Genomic DNA, 17,106 nt, shown 5'->3' with positions numbered 1-17,106 from the left:
GAAATTTATTTCCCATCACAATTTGTTTTATTTATAGCTATTTCTATGGGACTTATCCTTAATACATCTATTGATATTGTATACTGTCTAAAAAAAAATATTGGGTCAATTCTGGTTGCAGAGGTAGAAAATGACTGACAATTTATTTTATATACTCATTTTATAGTACTATAAATTCTAAAATATCTAATATTATTACATATGTAGTTCTTAAAAGCAGACATCTCATTTCTAAGCTTTTTGATATTCACCAATGAACGTAGGCTAACTGAGGCTCAGGTACATCAAACTTTCTGCCTCTCACATGAAAAGAAATTAGGTGTCTCTAGAACACAGCCTTTTTATCAGGGACTACCATGCCACACCAAGATCAGATTTGAACTAAGTGAGGCAAAGATATACCAAAGATAAAAAACTTCAAACATACTTGTACTGCTCCCATCAGACTCACTTGCACAGATATAAACATGCAAAAAGACACCGTCACTAATGATGTATACAAATATTTTATTCCAAACCAAAACTATTTCTTTCCCTATCAAGGTAGTTCTGTCCCCTCTCCCATACTTAGGAACACAGCTCTTATGCTCATCTTGCAACTAAGACAGATTTATCAGATCATCCTCACATATTTATGTCCCTTGATGATTCCTGACAACAAATTTTTTTTTGACATAATATTTTGGCACCAACGGTTATATAAGATAAAAACATTTACTCTCTATTTTGCCTTTGTTGCTCCCTCCCTTTGCCAGCTCGTCCCCTTTTCTATTCTACTGCTTAATATCTTGATGATTCTCATTTTCGTGTAATCAGTGAATAGACTTTGGGTTGTGGGCAGAGCACTACCACCTTTTTTTTTTTATTCCTTGTCCCCCATTCATCTAATTTCATCCATCAAAATTTTTTTGGTACTTTGCTCTGCATTCCTTCTCTCCCAATCTTTGTCTCTCCACTTCTTTCCATTTACCACCCTATCACTCCCAAAATGCTTGGCACTATTCTTGCAAAAGGAGATAGACATGTCTCTCCCCACTGACAGGAGACAGATGCCACATACAGCTTTACCTCCTGAGAGGGTCCAGGAAATGTATGCATCCTGCTTGCATGCCTAAGTCTTCTACCTTGCTTTTAAGCAACAGTGCAGGCAGCACATGACAGCCAGCCATGGAAAGAACCATTGTGTTAGAGCTGCAATTATAATTAGCGGTGCATCATACATTGTCAGCTGTGCACTACCCTGCTTCCTGACAAGTGTCCTCAATGCTGTGGTTGAGCTGGGGACAGCTGTCAAATATGCAATGTAGGCTGCAGGGATATTTGACCTACCTCTATCCCCACTCCACTACAAGGCCTGAATTAGTAAAAGCAAAATAAGTGATCAGAACAAATATTTCCCTATTAATTGGACCTGCAGAATGAAATCATATTCTAAGCCAGGTCATTAATAATAGTGGAATTTATATTTTTTATGGATTAAAAACAAACCTCAGAGTTAAAACCTATGATGTAAATATTTTATAACACAAAAAGTTTATTCAATTTCTAAAAGAAATTTTACTTATGACAACAAATATTTTGGCATGGCATGATTGATTTTAGGTTAATAGTTTAAATATTTGGAAGCACAATGTGAAAAATGAGATCTTGAGTCTAGTCACTGAGAACAGATTTTTCACACCGCCTTGAGAGAATGGCACTTTAAAAACTTCATTCACGGCTTGACTGAACATCAATTTATTTTGTCTTGATTTGTAAAGGCATAGTACTTAATATTCTGTGTGAGCTTATTTTATTCTTTACTCATTACTCTATTAGGTAGTACTTTAAAAATGTTTTCAGTCAAACCTTACTTACAGGAATGACAACCATATTATTTATAGCACAATTATTTGATTCCAAATTATTAGTAATTAAAAGTTGAAAGGAATGTTGCAAAACAAACTTTGTAACATGATTAACAATTGTACTGACATCACTCCCCTAGAAATGCCAATTACAGCAATATTGACAATGGCTCACACACAGGAAAAAGAAAAATACAAAAAAAAGGATGAAAATAACAGGATAAAAAATGAGAAACTGGGCTAAGCACTGGGATTCTCCATGAGCATAGGGTGTGGTGAGGAATCCTTCCTTCCAGAACTCAGGGTGGAGTAGACTATGGGATGCTTATGTCCCCACTCTGCTGAGGGCATGAAACTGTGGAAACAAACAGTGATGACTCTTCCAACTCAAGGAGAACCCCTAAAGAGCCAGGGCCTTTGGTGCACAGGAAATACTCATGCTCTGTGTGGGCTCTCAATATTCTGTCCCTCTCCTGTGGAATAGACTTGTTTTGGTTCCACTGTTATTTTGGACCCACTGCATCCAGAAAAGGACCAAGATATAGTATTTATTTTCAACTAAAAGAATCTCTTAGCCATTAGGTTATTTGTCAGATATCTAATCTTTTGATGATCTGTCATGGGCTTATGTCTGTCCTCTGTCAACTACCAAGGTCTCTTCTTAAAGTTTTAAACAAAATGAACCAAATTCAGACCAGGTGTAAGTGGGTCCAACCCCACTGACATCAACAGAACTGAACCTACTTACATCAAGTCATATATATTATTACAATATATACTGAGGTAACATCTTACAGCCTTTATTATTTATTACAGATATAATGTCATAAGTGTGCATGACACACAAAAATAAAGAGACATGGATACTGACCTTACAATTTAAAACTATGCCAAAAATAACACAATAACATGAAGATAAAACAGTGGACACAAGAGAAGGTGGAAAAACATACCTTGACATAGATTTACCTGCATTGCGTGAGAGGCAGAAGTTGTTTGCAAGTTGAATATCTCACTGGTTACCTTATTTTTTAAAATAAAACGTGAGGAAACAATGTAAGATTAGAATTGATAGGTCTCCTGAAAGGAGTAAAGTTCTTAGGTAAGATTTGAATGAAGAGAGAGAGAGTAATCAATTGGTACATGGAGGTTGTTCCAAGCACATTGGTTGTCATGAAGAAAGTTATCTTCTTCCACCCTCTTCAAACCTAAGCAAGCAATTCAGCCGCTCTTCTTGGTGTTGAGAAGTACTTTACTTTGAGAGCAGGTCCACTGAACGCAACAGCACTACTTGCAGAATAAAATGCCACTCAAATTGAGAAAGATTAACGGTATTGGGCCCTAAGTGAATGTCAGGCTGGGGAACTGCAAAGGGGCTTTGAGGGGAAGTAGCTGGAAACAAGACTAAAGATATAAGTGTAGGGTGAAGTTATGCATGGCCATGAAGATGAGGTTCAGGAGCGAAATTAATAAGAAAGATGAGGGGTAGTCAGTAAAGGGATCTGAAAAGAGAAATGACTTGATCCAAGTGGTAGGCAAGAAAAAATCTTTTGGCAGCTGTGTTTTCTATGGAGGTGGAATTTAATCAGGAAGTGCTTTACATACTAATTACAATAGGGTCATAAAAGCAACAAGAGGGAAATGAGTGGGTGAATCCGCTCAACACTGGAAATGTCTATACACTAATACAAGGACTATGGGGAATAAACAGGAAGAACTGGAAGTATTAGTACATATAACCCCTTTAGAGATGGTGCTCCTGGAAGTCCACACTGAATTTCTAGGGGACTCCCCCATGACTACAGCAACAACAACTAGAGAGGTTCAGGACTTAATTTCACAGACTGCCTACTGCCAAAGGCAGAGACAGAACTAGCTTGCAACATTACCAGAAGCAATCATAAACCAGAACTCCAGAGACAAAGGGTGTGGTTTTACTTTCAGTTTTCATTGTGTTTGGAGTGTCGTAGAGACAGAAGCATCACAGCCAGGGAGGACATTCCTACCCAAGTGAAAATTTGAGCCCTTTGGGGATTTCTGGGACATTGGACAGTGTCATCTCTGCAAAGACCGGAAACCTAGGAGGCTGAAGAGAGCCACAGTCAGGCTACCCAAGAGCCAGCCTAACTGCACATTTGAATCCAGACCAAAGAGCTGCAAAGACGATCTTCCCAACATTGGTGTGGAGACTTTGTTAGAACACCCCTGTTTATGTACAGTTTATGTATTGTTTTTGTCTTTTATTCTCTTAATCTGCTTTTCCATTCTTTCCTATCCTGAGTTCCCCAAACTTAATAAAACCCAAGTTATTGTTTTATTACTCTGGGAATTGTAATAGCTATTTTATTTTACTGTGCTCTGGCTGACACAGCTCTGTGTGAGATTGGGTGATGAATATTTTCGCAAGTCACAGGCTGTTCTCTGCAATAGGAGGAGTTTCCTAGGGTGGAGGCCTGAGGCACCCTCATAGGTGAACCCAGGACCCATACCCTTGAGGAGGAAAAGGGAGAAGGCTGCAGCCATACCTCAAGACTGGGTCACATATATCAGTTAAATAATGACTTAATCGGCATCAGACATTTGGTCGGATAAGTATCATGACTGGAATATTGGCATAGAAGGGTATAACTTGTTCAGGAAGGATAGACAGGGTAAAAAGGGAAGAGGTGTTGCATTATGCATCAATATATACACTTGTTCTGAGGTCCAGAAGGAGGTGAGAGACAGAACAGTTGAGAGTCTCTGGATAAAGATAAAAGGGGTGAAAAATAGGGGTGATGTCATAAGAGGTCTACTATAGACCACCAGGACCCATAGTAATGGGAGATTAATTATCCAGACATTTCTTGGAAAAGTAATATGGCAAAACAGAAAATTTCCAACAAGTTCTTGGAATGTATTGGGGACAACTTTTTGTTTCAGAAGATGGAGGAAGTAACCCAGGGGACAGCCATTTTAGACTTGATTCCGATCAACAGGGAGGAATTGGTAGTGAATATGAAGGTGGAAAGTTATGTGAATGAAAGTGATCATGAAATGATAGATTTCATGATTCTAAGGAAACAAAGGAGTAAGAGCAGCAAAAAGGACAATGGACTTAAAAAAAAGCAGACTTCAATAAATTCAAAAAACTAGGTCCCATGGGAAGAAAATCAAAGGGAAAAAGGAGCTCAAGAAAGCTGTCAGTTTCTCAAGGAGACAATATCAAAGCCAAAACTGCAAATGAGCCCAATGTGAAGAAACAATAGGAAGAATAGTAAGAGGCCAATATGGTTGTATCAGGAGCTCTTTAATGACCTGAAAATCAAAAAGGAATCCTACAAAATTTGGAAACATGGACAAATTGTTAAAGAGGAGTACAAAAGAACCGCACAAGCATATAGGGACAAAATCAGAGTGGTTAAGGCACAAAATGAGTTACACCTAGCAAGGAACATAGAAGGCAATAAAAAGAGGTTCTTTAAATACATTAGGAATGAGAAAGATGCAGGGAAGTATAGATCTTTTACTTAGCAGGGAAAGCGAGCTAATAACTGATGACATCAAGAAGGCGGAGGTGTTTAATGCCCATTTTGCTTCAGTCTTCACTAAAAAGGTTAATGGTGACCAAATACACAAAACAAATAATATTAAACAATAAGGGGAAAGAAATGCAAGCCAAAATAGGGAAAGAACATGTTAAAGAATATTTAGATAAATTAGATATCTTGCAGTTAGCAGGGGTTGACAAAATTTTTCCTAGGGAAATTAAGGAACTAGCTGAAGTAATCTCAGAAGTGTTAGCAATTATCTTTGAGAATTCATGGAGGACAGGTGAGGTCACAGAGGACTGGAGAAGGGCAAACATAATGCCTATCTTTAAAAAGGGGAACAAAGAGGATCCAGAGAATTACAGACCAGTCTGCCTAACTTTGATACCTTGAAAGATACTGGAAAAAATTATGAAGCAATCAATTTGTAAGAGGATAATAAGAACACAAGAATGGTCATACTGATCAAACCAATGGTCTATCTAGCTCAGTATCCTGCTTTTGAGGAGATGAACAGAATAGGGCAATTATCAAGTGATCCATCCTGTCGTCCAGTCCCAGCTACTGGCAGTCAGAGGTTAACGGACACCCAGAGCATGGGGGTGCCTCCCTGACCATCTTGACTAATAGCCATTGATGGACCTATCTTCCATAAACTTATCTAATTCTTTTTTTTAACCCAGTTGTTCTTTTAGCCTTCACAACATCCCCTGGCAATTAGTTTCACAAGTTAACTGTGTGTTGTGTGAAGAAGTACTTCCTTATGTTTATTTTAAATCTGCTATCTTTCATTTGGTAATCCCTGGTTATTGTGTTAAGTGAAGGGGTAAATAACACTTTCTTATTCACTTTCTCCACACCATTCATGATTTTATAAACCTCCATCATATTCCCCCTTAATTATCTCTTTTCTAAGTTGAACAGTCCCAATCTTTTTAATCTCTCCTCATAGGAAGCTGTTCTACACCCCATAATCATTTTTGTTGCCTTTCTTCATGCCTTTTCCAATCCTAATATATCTTTTTAGAGATGGGGTAACCAGAACCACATGCAGTATCCAAGGTGTGAGCATACCATTGATTTATACAGTGGAATTATGATATTTTCTGTCTTACTATCTATCCCTTTCCTAATGGTTCCCAACTTTCTGTTAGCTTTTTTGACTGCCACTGCACATTGAGCAGATGTTTGCAGAGAATTATCCATGATAACTCCAATAGGGTAATAAGGAATAACCAGCAAGGATTTGTCAAGAACACATCATGCCAAATCAATCTAATTTCCTTCTTTGACAGGGTTACTGGATAGTGGGGAAGCAGAAGATGTAATATATCTTGATTTTAAAAAGATTTCTGACACAGCACCAGATGACATTCTCATAAGCAAACTAAGGAAATGTGGTCTAAAAGAAATTATAATAAGGACACAGTGTACAACTGGTGCACAACTTGTTGAAAGATTGTACTCAAAGAGTGGGTTATCAACAGTTTGCTGTCAAACTGGGAAGGTGTATGTAGTAGGATCTCATAAGGATCAGTCCTGGGTTTGGTACTGTTCAATATTTTCATTAGTGACATGGATAATGGAGTGAAGAGTACGCTTATTAAATCTGTAGATGACACCAAGCTGGGAGGGGCTGCAAGCACTTTGGAGGACAGGATTAGAATTCAAATCTACTTTGACAAACTGGAGAATTGGTCTGAAGTCAACAAGATGAAATTCAATAAAGGTCTCTCCCTCCATGCAATTGCTAGAAATAATGAAGTATCTGATTTACTGCACCCAACCTGAGAGTGAGAACTCTGTTTCTCTCTGACAAATGCAAAGTACTTGACTTAAGAAGAAAAAAATTAAATGCACAACTACAAAATGGGGAATAATTGGGTAGGTGGCAGTACAGCTGAAAATGATCTGGGGGTTACAGTGGATCATAAATTGAAGATGAGTCAACAATGTGAAAAAGGCTAATATCATTCTGGGGTATATTAACAGGAGTGTTGTATGAAAGACATCGGAAGTAATTGTCCTGCTCTACTTGGCGCTGGTGAGGTCTCAGCTCGAGTACTGTGCTCAATTTTGTGCCCATACTTTAGGAAAGGTATGGTCAAATTGGAGAGAATCCAGAGGAGAGCAACAAAAAAAAGTTTAGAAAATGTCCTATGAGGAAAGGTTGAAAAAATTGGGCATGTTTAGTCTTGAGATCAGGTCTCCTGTCCGTCTTCTTATAACAGTCTTCAAACATGTTAAGGGCTGTTATAAAGAGGATGGTGATCAATTGTTCTCCATGTCCACTGAAGGTTCTCCATGTCCACTCCAGGACAAGGAGTAACGGGCTTATTCTGCAGCAATGGAGATTTACGTAAATATCAGGAAACAACGTTCTAACTATAAGGGTAATGAAGCTCTGGAATAGGCTTCCCAAGGAAGGTTGTGGAATCCCATCATTGGAAGTTTTTAAGAACAGGCTGGACAAACATCTGTCAGGAATAGTCTAAGTTTTCTTGGTCTTGACTAAGCACAGGGGGCTGAACTTCTATGATATTAAGTGGTCACTTGCAAATATATTACCTCTGAGTGGAATGCAATGCTTCATAACAATTCAATAAAACCATTTGAGATTACAGGGGAGTTTAAGATAAGAAGAATTTAATTAGCCAATAGAATTTTGGCTAGAGTTCTTGAGCACCCTTAGGTATGTCTACACTGCAAATGAAGGTGTGATTGATTGTAGCACAAGTAGGCATACCCATGCTAGCTTTAATCAAACTAGAACAGGTAACAGTAGCAAAGACGTGGCAACACAGGCTTCAGCATGGGCTAACTACTCAAATACAAACCTGCCAGGGACCATGGGTATCACGGTATGGAGTGTGGTTGCTAGCCCATGCTGCCATGTCTTCACTACTATTGTCACCAATGTTTGCTAGATTAAAGCTAACATGGGTATACCTACTCATGCCACATCTTCACTTGAAGTGTAGACATTCCCTTTGAGTGTAATGGGAACAGTCAGGGCCTTGGTTCTAATTCAACACATGGCAACTCCAGAAGCAGAGTGCCCACTAACACTGTGTACTGATTCAGAGGGTACTGAATCAACACCACTTCCTGCAGCACCATTAAGGCTATGTCTACACTTAAACCACTACAGAGGCAAAGCTGCAATGCTGCAGCTGCACTACTGTAGCACTTCAGCATAGCCACTCACCACAGTGATGGGAGGGGTTCTTCTGTCACTGTAATTAATCCACCACCCCAAGAGGCAGTAGCTAGGTGGTCAACCTAGCAATGTCTACACTTAGGGTTAGGGTCAGCTTAACCATGTTGCTCGGGGAATGGATTTTTCACACCCTTGAGTGACACAGCTGGATTGATTTAACTTTGTAGTGTAAACCTGGCCTGAGAATTCCTTAGAAGTGCCCCATCGAAGTAGTTCCTAGGATTAACCCTGTTTTCCTTATGAGATCATAGCCTATGGTATAGCAAGATTAATTTCTTATGGAAATGGATCCTCACTTTACAATACAACAGTGCAAAAGGAGGTCTAACACTCTCAAAAATATACCAAAAGAAAAACAGTTCAGGAAATACATAAGAACATAAGAATGGCCATACTGGGTCAGACGAATGGTCCATCTAGCCCAGTAACATGTCTTCCAACAGTGGCCAATTCCAGGTGCCCCAGAAGGAATGAACAGAACAGGTAATCATCAAGTGATCCATCCCCTGTTGCTCATTCAGAGCTTCTGGCAAACAGAGGCTAGGGACACCAATCCTGGCTAATAGCCATTGATGGACCTATCCTCCATGAACTTACCTAGTTCTTTTTTTAACCCTTTTAGTGTCTTGACTTTCACAACATCCTCTGGCAAGGAGTTCCACAGGTTGATTGTGCCTTGTGTGAAGAAATACTTTCTTTTGTTTGTTTTAAACTTGCTGCTTATTAATTTAAGGTGGTGACCCCCTAGTTCTTGTATTATGAGACGGAGTAAATAATACTTCCTTTTTCACTTTCTCCACACCAGTCATGATTTTATAGACCTATCATATCCCCCCTTAGTCATCTCTTTTCCAAGATGAAAAGTCCCAGTCTTATTAATCTCTCCACATATGGAAGCTGTTCCATACCCTTAATCATTTTTGTTGCCCTTTTCTGTACCTCTTCCAATTCCAATATATCTTTTTTGAGATGGGGCGACCACATCTGCATGCAGTATTCAAGATGTGGGCGTACTAGGGATTTATATAGAGGCAATATGATATTTTTTGTCTTATTATCTATCCATTTCCTAATGACTCCCAACATTCTGTTAGCTTTTTTGACACATTTTTAAAGTAAGAGAAAATGGCACATAACTGTCTCCTGCTGCTACGTAAATATCATCCAAAACTGAGTTGTTCACTGTATCCTTATTTACCTGCTGCATTCTAATGATTTTGAGAAGAGACATACTGTTTACATCAGCCTAAAGCTACAGTTACATAAGTATTCTATCTATTCTAGCTTGAAACAGACTGTGTAAAATGACTAGTGATACCCATTTAGCAGCAGAAAAAAACAAAACAAAAAAAGATTTAATGCACCATCTCCGAATACAGTTTTCACCAGATGGTACCTGGTGTCTGTTGTCATCAATGCATAAGATAAACAACATTATCTAGGCAGAATCCATCCATATTCATATTTGTCAAGGAATATTTCCATAATAAAATAATTGTAGTTGTCAAAAAGACACCATAACATTCAGTACTAGTAGGAAATTAGAATTTTATAACACATAGGTTTATCAAAAACTATATTTTTATACTAGAGTTGCCTGCCATCTAATAAATGCAAGTCCTTAATGTTGTAGTAGGGCTCTCTATGAGCTGAGGGATGAAAACATTATTTACAATGGATACTACAAATCAGTATACTGTAATGTAAATTAAAATACAAATATTCAGTGGTATGTCATAAGTGTGAGATATAATTAACAAAAGTGTATAAAACATTTAGTGCACAAAAACTAAACACTGTGTTGTGCTGTTGGCTTTGTGAAAAAATATATCCCAAACAGCTGAAATATCTGCATTTCTGTTTCTCTAACAACCATACCGACTGCCTTCAATACTGCACTGATAAGTAATACTGAGATTTAAAGAATACAAAACATTTTATATATATGTTTGCAGTGTTGTTGTAGCTGTTTTGGTCCTAGAATATGAGCGAGACAAGGTGGGTGAGGTAGTAACTTTTATTGGACTTTCTTCGGGTGATGGAAAGGACAAGCTTTCAAGCTTCACAGAGCTCATTCTCAGGTCTGGGGAAGGTAACCAGAGTGTCCAAGCTAAATACAAGATGGGACAGATTGTTAAGCATGGTTCACACATTATAGGAGACCACTTAAAATGAAGTGGGCAATTAACACCTCTGCAGTCACAGGACAATGGAGAGTTAGAAGGCAGCAGGGTGTGTTACAAATTGTTGTAATGGGCCATGTGACAAAATGGGACTCATCACCACGGCGCCTCCTGCTGGCTGTCCTGGGAATTAGCTCTCGCCCCTTCCAGTCCACCTTCAGCTAGTGGTGTCACGGCTGCCCTCACTGCTGTCTCCACGCTTTGGACCCGCGTCACTCCCTAGACCGCAGTGTCCTCTTCTGGGTAGGGGCAAACTGCAGTCTAGATACTAGCCACTCTCTTCATTGGCAAGTGGGGTGCAGGGGGGGGACGCACCCAGGCCTGCCCGCTACTCTGGGTCCTGACCCAGGGACCCTATAGCCGGCAGTCACCTACTGCCCTCCTCCAACCTGCTTCCTTTATTCCCTGGGCCACTTCCCCTGTAGCCCTAGCACCCTCTCAGCCCCTGTAGCAAGGCCCCAGCCTGGCAATGGTCTGCCAGCAGCTTACACGCACACTGCTGCCCCTGACCAGCACTGCTCTATGGCACTCCTTCAGGCAGCCAGTCCTCCTCCCTTGCCTTCCAGGGAGAGACTCCCTACTGTCTTCCTCCACTGCTCAGCAGCCCCTTCTTATATGGGCCAGCCTGGCCCTGATTGGATGTTCCAATAAAGCTTCTCCTGATTGGCTGGCACTATAAGCCGTTTCCTCATTGGCTGCCTCCTGGCAGCCTCCCCAGGGTGGCTTTACCCCTTACCTACAAGTGGGCAGCCACCCCACCGCAGGCCATAAAACCAATGTCTCTGGTACTTGGTTTTTAGTGTCTTTTGAAGGGGTTGTGCTGGTTTCTTTTGAGGACAAGGACTGAGAGATCAGATATGGAGCGATCACTTTGTGAAAAGTGTTTGCCCATGGGTGATAAGGTCCTTTATTATTATTCTGTGAGAGTTCATTCGATAGCATACAAGATACACAAACAAGAGAACTCAGGCAGACCCAGCATATCTGGCTATGGTACTCTTACTGAAAGAATACACCTCTACCCCGATATAACGCGGCCTGATATAACACGAATTCGGATATAACGCGGTAAAGCAGCGCTCCAGGGGGGTGGGGCTGCACGCTCCGGCAGATCAAATCAAGTTCGCTATAACGCGGTTTCACCTATAACGCGGTAAGATTTTTTGGCTCCCGAGGATAGCATTATATTGGGGTAGAGGTGTATTAGGACTCATACTCAAACCAGTCACCACCCAAAAGGCCAGTTTCCTCCAGGACACAACCAACTTCCTTCAGAAACTCTGCACCATTAACAACCTCCCTCAGAACACCATCGATATCACCTCCATATACACCATGACAGCATCGCTGCCTGCCTTCAACACCCCAAACACGTTGCCAAACTCATCCATTTCATCCTCATCCATAACAACTTTACATTTAATAGTAAACACTTTGTCCAAACCATGGTGCCGTCAGATGTTGGCTGAGTATGTGTTCCCTCTGTGTACTGCACTGGCTCTGGCCAGACAGCCCGGACAACAGGCTTCAATCGAATCGCCCAAAAGACCCAAGACTCAGTTTCAGTACCGAAGGCACACGGCCAGGTTTAATCTCAACAAAGCACAGTTACTAGTATCCTGTAGACTTTACAAGACCAGTAACACATGTATGCCCGTTACAATGGACCAGCTCAATCAGTGGCAGGACTTTCCACTGCCCCCTAGGCTAGACAAAGACACTCTCTCTGAGACTTTATTTTATACACCAATACAAACAAATTACGTATTGCCCCTCTGACGTAGTTAGTTACTGCCCCCTGACATGGTTTGTTATCACACATTACCTTGTACATGTTGGCTCGATCAAAACATCTTTATCCATTACACTGGCATCCTGACCTTATCTTTAAGAGCGGTCAACGTATTCCTGTTATCTTTGGGGAACGTGTGTGTACCATACTTGGTATCAGGGTGTTCTGGTACCACCCTTCTGGAATGTGTTTGCGTGAGTGTCCTGTACCTAGCACTTCTCAGGAATGTGTAGGTTTTTGCAATACCAGCCCTGTTATTGCCAGATTTGGTGAGCCTGCACGCAGGCAGAGCCTGACTTCTGCTCACAATTTGAATTTTGCTAACTTTGCTTTATATTAGCGGGGCTTGACCACTACTTTAGTTCAGGCCTCAGGCCTCATACCGGGCCTCTGATCCAAGGCGTCATGTCTCAGGCTCTCTTTCTACTACACTTGGGAACAGCCATTGGCACTAGGATGACTCCCCAATATGCCACTCTCTTTATGAGTCATCTCAAGGAAGAATTTCTGGAAGAACTTTCGTTCTCTGGACAAATGACCTAAACTCCCTCATAAATTTACACCATAATTTCAACCACCAGCCATCCATCAAACTCTAGAACTCCCACACCAGCATCAAATTCCTGGACACCACAATCAGTTTGAATCATGGGACCCTACAGATAACGAATGACAAGAATCATGGATCACCACCACCACGGATCACCACACTTCCCTTCACAGATCCAATAATCACCCCAAACACACTAAGAAATCTGTTACCATCAGATACCACAGAACACATTCCAAGGAGATAGTCCAGAATACACATTTAACACACTTAAAACTGTGTTCAGTAAATTAGGACACTCCACCAAAGACGTAGAACACATCATGGAATGGGCCACCCAATACCCCAGGAGAAGGTGCTTCAATACAGGGGTGGGGAAAAGTCCTCAAGGATCACACACAACTAGTTGTCCCCTACTACTTCACATGGGGTATCGTCAAACAATTACAAACCATACTTAATGGGGACCACATCCTAAAAGAAATCTTTCCTGAACCCCACTTCTGGCCTTCAGAACAATCCCCTATCCTCACCAAGCTCATCATTAGAAGCAAACTCCCCACAGACCAGGATACACCAACTCAAAGTGGCACCAGGCTCTGCCAGAACAATAGATGCAAAACCTGAAGACATAGCTCCACAGCTACGATGAATACCCCCTGCAACACACCTTTCAAAATCCAGGGGTCCTACACATGCCTATCAGAACATGTGTACCTCATCCAGTGCATCAAATGTCCCAATAACGACTATGTGGGTGAAACCACATAATCACTACTCTTTCAAATGAACTCACAGAGAAAAATGATAAAAGACAAAAATACTCTATCACTCTTGGGCAAACACCTTTCACAAAGCGATCACTCCATATCTGACCTCTCAGTTCTCATCCTCAACAGAGAACTGTACCACACTTTCAAAAGACAAGCCAGGAAACTTAAATTCAAAACTCTGCTAGACACTACAAACAATGGACTTAAGAGATACTGGTTTTATGGCCTATTACAACAATTTGTAACACACCTTGCCGCCTACTAATTCTCCATTGCCCTACAACTGCAGAGGTGCTAATTGCTCACATCATTTTAAGTGGTCTTCTACAACAACCTGTCTCACTTTGTATTTAGCTTGGACGCTCTGATTACCTTCCCCAAACCTGAGGAAGAGCTCTGTGAAGCTCGAAAGCATGTCCTTTCCACCAACCAAAGGTGGTCCAATAAAAGATACTACCTCACCCACCTTGTCTCTCTCATTTTATATATCTAACTATCTAAAAAAAAAAATCAAAATTTGCTGAATGATCTACAATTACCAAAATGCCTTTACATATAGTTATGATTTACAGATTAGAAAATTACTTAAAATAATCATAATATAGAATGTAGAAGTGAAGCAACAATATTGTCATCAAAAAGAAACAGTGTTGAAAATGTAATTGATGAAGATCTATTTGGGTTAGTTTCGTACTGAGAAATCAAATCTATTTTTAAGCAGAAGTGATTAGAATGATTCATAAGAATTGATATCTTCTGTACCAGAAGAATGGAATCTACTTTTTTTATTTTGTTGGAGACCACTGTAACTTGATGATGCTTGTCTCTATATATACACAGGAGAAACAGAATTATAAAGGTTAGAGCTAGAAAAGACCTATTAGATCATCTAATCTACCCCCATGCCAAAGCAAAATTAAAAGAGAAAAAATGTTAAAAAGTGGGTTAACAAATGTGTTTCTCTAAAACTAGGAATATTCACTGACATGCAGTTTCACAGATCCCAAGGCCAGAAGGGACCATTGTGATCATCTTGACATCTGATATAACACAGGCTATAGGACTTCCCCAAAATAATTCTTAGAGCATATCTTTTAGAAAAACATCCAATTTTGATTTAAAAATGGTCAGTGTGACATTACACTCCATATTCTTTATTGAAATATGCTTATGATATGGCTATGACATAACTGAGATGTACTTTATGCAAGATGGCTCATGTAAGGTATCATTAGAAAGGTTGTGATTTGTGGAATGTGTTTATCCAATTTGTATGCATATATCATTTTTGTATCTAAGCTGGGAATATTGACCATGTCTCTGTATTTCAAATGTGCTACGTTGGATGAGGCCAAACAACGTTAGTGCCTTATTGAGGAAATGCACACAAGCATAAGGATTACCCAGGAACTGTGTGCAATAGAAACCTCTCAGAGATAGCTCGACACAATGGGAACTGTTTGACCCAGGTCAGATAGCTCTATATAGTGGGAACTGTTTGACCCAGGTCACAGCAAAAAAAGCTTTCCAGCAAGTGGAGGGAAGATATTAGAGGGACAATGACAACATGAGGGGGCCTCCCTCTCCCTATAACAACACACTTGAAAACACCTGAGGAACAAAGACTGAACTGTGGGAAGTGATGGTCCCAGACTGGAAGGCATTTTAGCCTGTGTAAGAAAACCTGAGAAAGCCAAGGCAACTTGTACCTTAAGAATCTGCCAGCCTGTTTATCACTGAGGGTTAGAATTTGCTAATTTGTATCCTATCTATCTAGTGTGTTAAGCTCAGTCTGTGGCTTTTGTTTATTTCCTAATTTATTTACTATTTACTGCTTTGTTCTGTTTGCTATCCCTTTGTTAAATCTACCTTTTGTAGTTAATAAACTTATTTTGTTTATTATTAAACCCAGTTTATGTAATTTCTAATGGGGGGGGAGGGAAGTCATGCATATCTCTCTTCACATTGAGGAAGAAGGCAGATTTTTTATGGGCTCGCGCTGTGCAGATTTTCTATACAGCGCAGGACAGTATTATTTTGGGTTTATCTCCCAAAAGGGGTGTGCGCGTAAGTGCTGGAGGAGTCCTCTCACACAGAGCCACTGCAGTCTATGGCTGCAGCTAGGTATGGCCCTACCTGTGTGTGTGTGTGCTGCAAGAGGCCGGAGAGCCTAATTCAGCAAAACAGGAAGTGGGAACCCAGGCTGGTGGAGCAGGAGAGGCTCAATGAAATCCCAGTACATCAGGTAGAATCCCAGAAGGGGGTCCAACCCGTCACCGTCAGTGACAAAAAATCCACCACAATATTGTTCCAATGGTTAATTACTCTCTGTTAAAAATGTACACCTTATATGCAGGTACTGGGGTGGGGCAGAAAGGGTAGGAGGAAGTAGATAAGTGAGCCACTAATTATAGACTTTAAGGTCAGAAGGGACCATTATGATCTTCTAATCTGACCTGCACAACACAGGCCACAGAATCTCATCCACCCAGTCCTGTAACAAACCCCTGACCTATGTCTGAGCTATTGAAATTCTCAACTTGTGGTTTAAAGACTTCAAGGTGCAAAGAATCCTCCAGCAAGTGACCCGTTCCCCACGCTGCAGAAGAAGGCAACCCCCCCCCCCCCCACACACACACACTGCACTGATCATTATTTCCAGAACTTCTTTCTTGGATACAGTAGTTATACAAACTGCATGTCATCTACAAAAGTGATGATTTGCTAATGTAGAAATATCATTTAAACTAACATATTCAAGAGACAACATATCTTGAAATGACATTTCAACATGGCTGCTAAGCAAGTACTAATGGAAGTGGAATACTTGAGGTGAGATATGAATATTGGGCCTACTATTATCTGCATAGCCAAAATATTCCCACCAAAGAAATGCTATTTCATACAAATCACATTAGCTAGACAGTGGAAGCCAATATATTTGTCATGCATATGTAAGCAGAGTCAGAATGAGCTCTCCCCTGACATGTGGTGGTGGGCTGTGGAAAAGGACTTCAGGGGCTGATTTCGTTTGCATGGGCACACCCACCCTGCTTGCCCAAATAGTCACTTTGGCTGCTGTGGGATCCCCAGTCTCTTTGTTATTGGGGCAGGAGTAATAAAGTGTTGTTATACTGGTTATGTGACTCAAGGACAGTAGAACTGTACTTGGCATTTTATGACTGAGGGACTCACCCTCAACTAAGCAGCA

The 17,106-nt window shown here is 40.5% G+C and overlaps 1 protein-coding gene across 1 annotated transcript in view; it reads right to left on the bottom strand.

Moving 5' to 3' along the window:
- Positions 1-17,106, bottom strand: part of LRRC27 (leucine rich repeat containing 27) — a 61,295-nt gene that overhangs the window by 31,126 nt on the left and 13,063 nt on the right. The window lies entirely within an intron of this gene.

Source organism: Terrapene carolina, unplaced genomic scaffold (genome assembly GCF_002925995.2).
Source record: "Terrapene carolina triunguis isolate 2854851 unplaced genomic scaffold, T_m_triunguis-2.0 Scaffold95, whole genome shotgun sequence".
NCBI classification, from domain to species: domain Eukaryota; kingdom Metazoa; phylum Chordata; order Testudines; family Emydidae; genus Terrapene; species Terrapene triunguis.
Note: the sequence above shows the minus strand (reverse complement) of the source record. Positions and strands in the feature narration are given on the sequence as shown.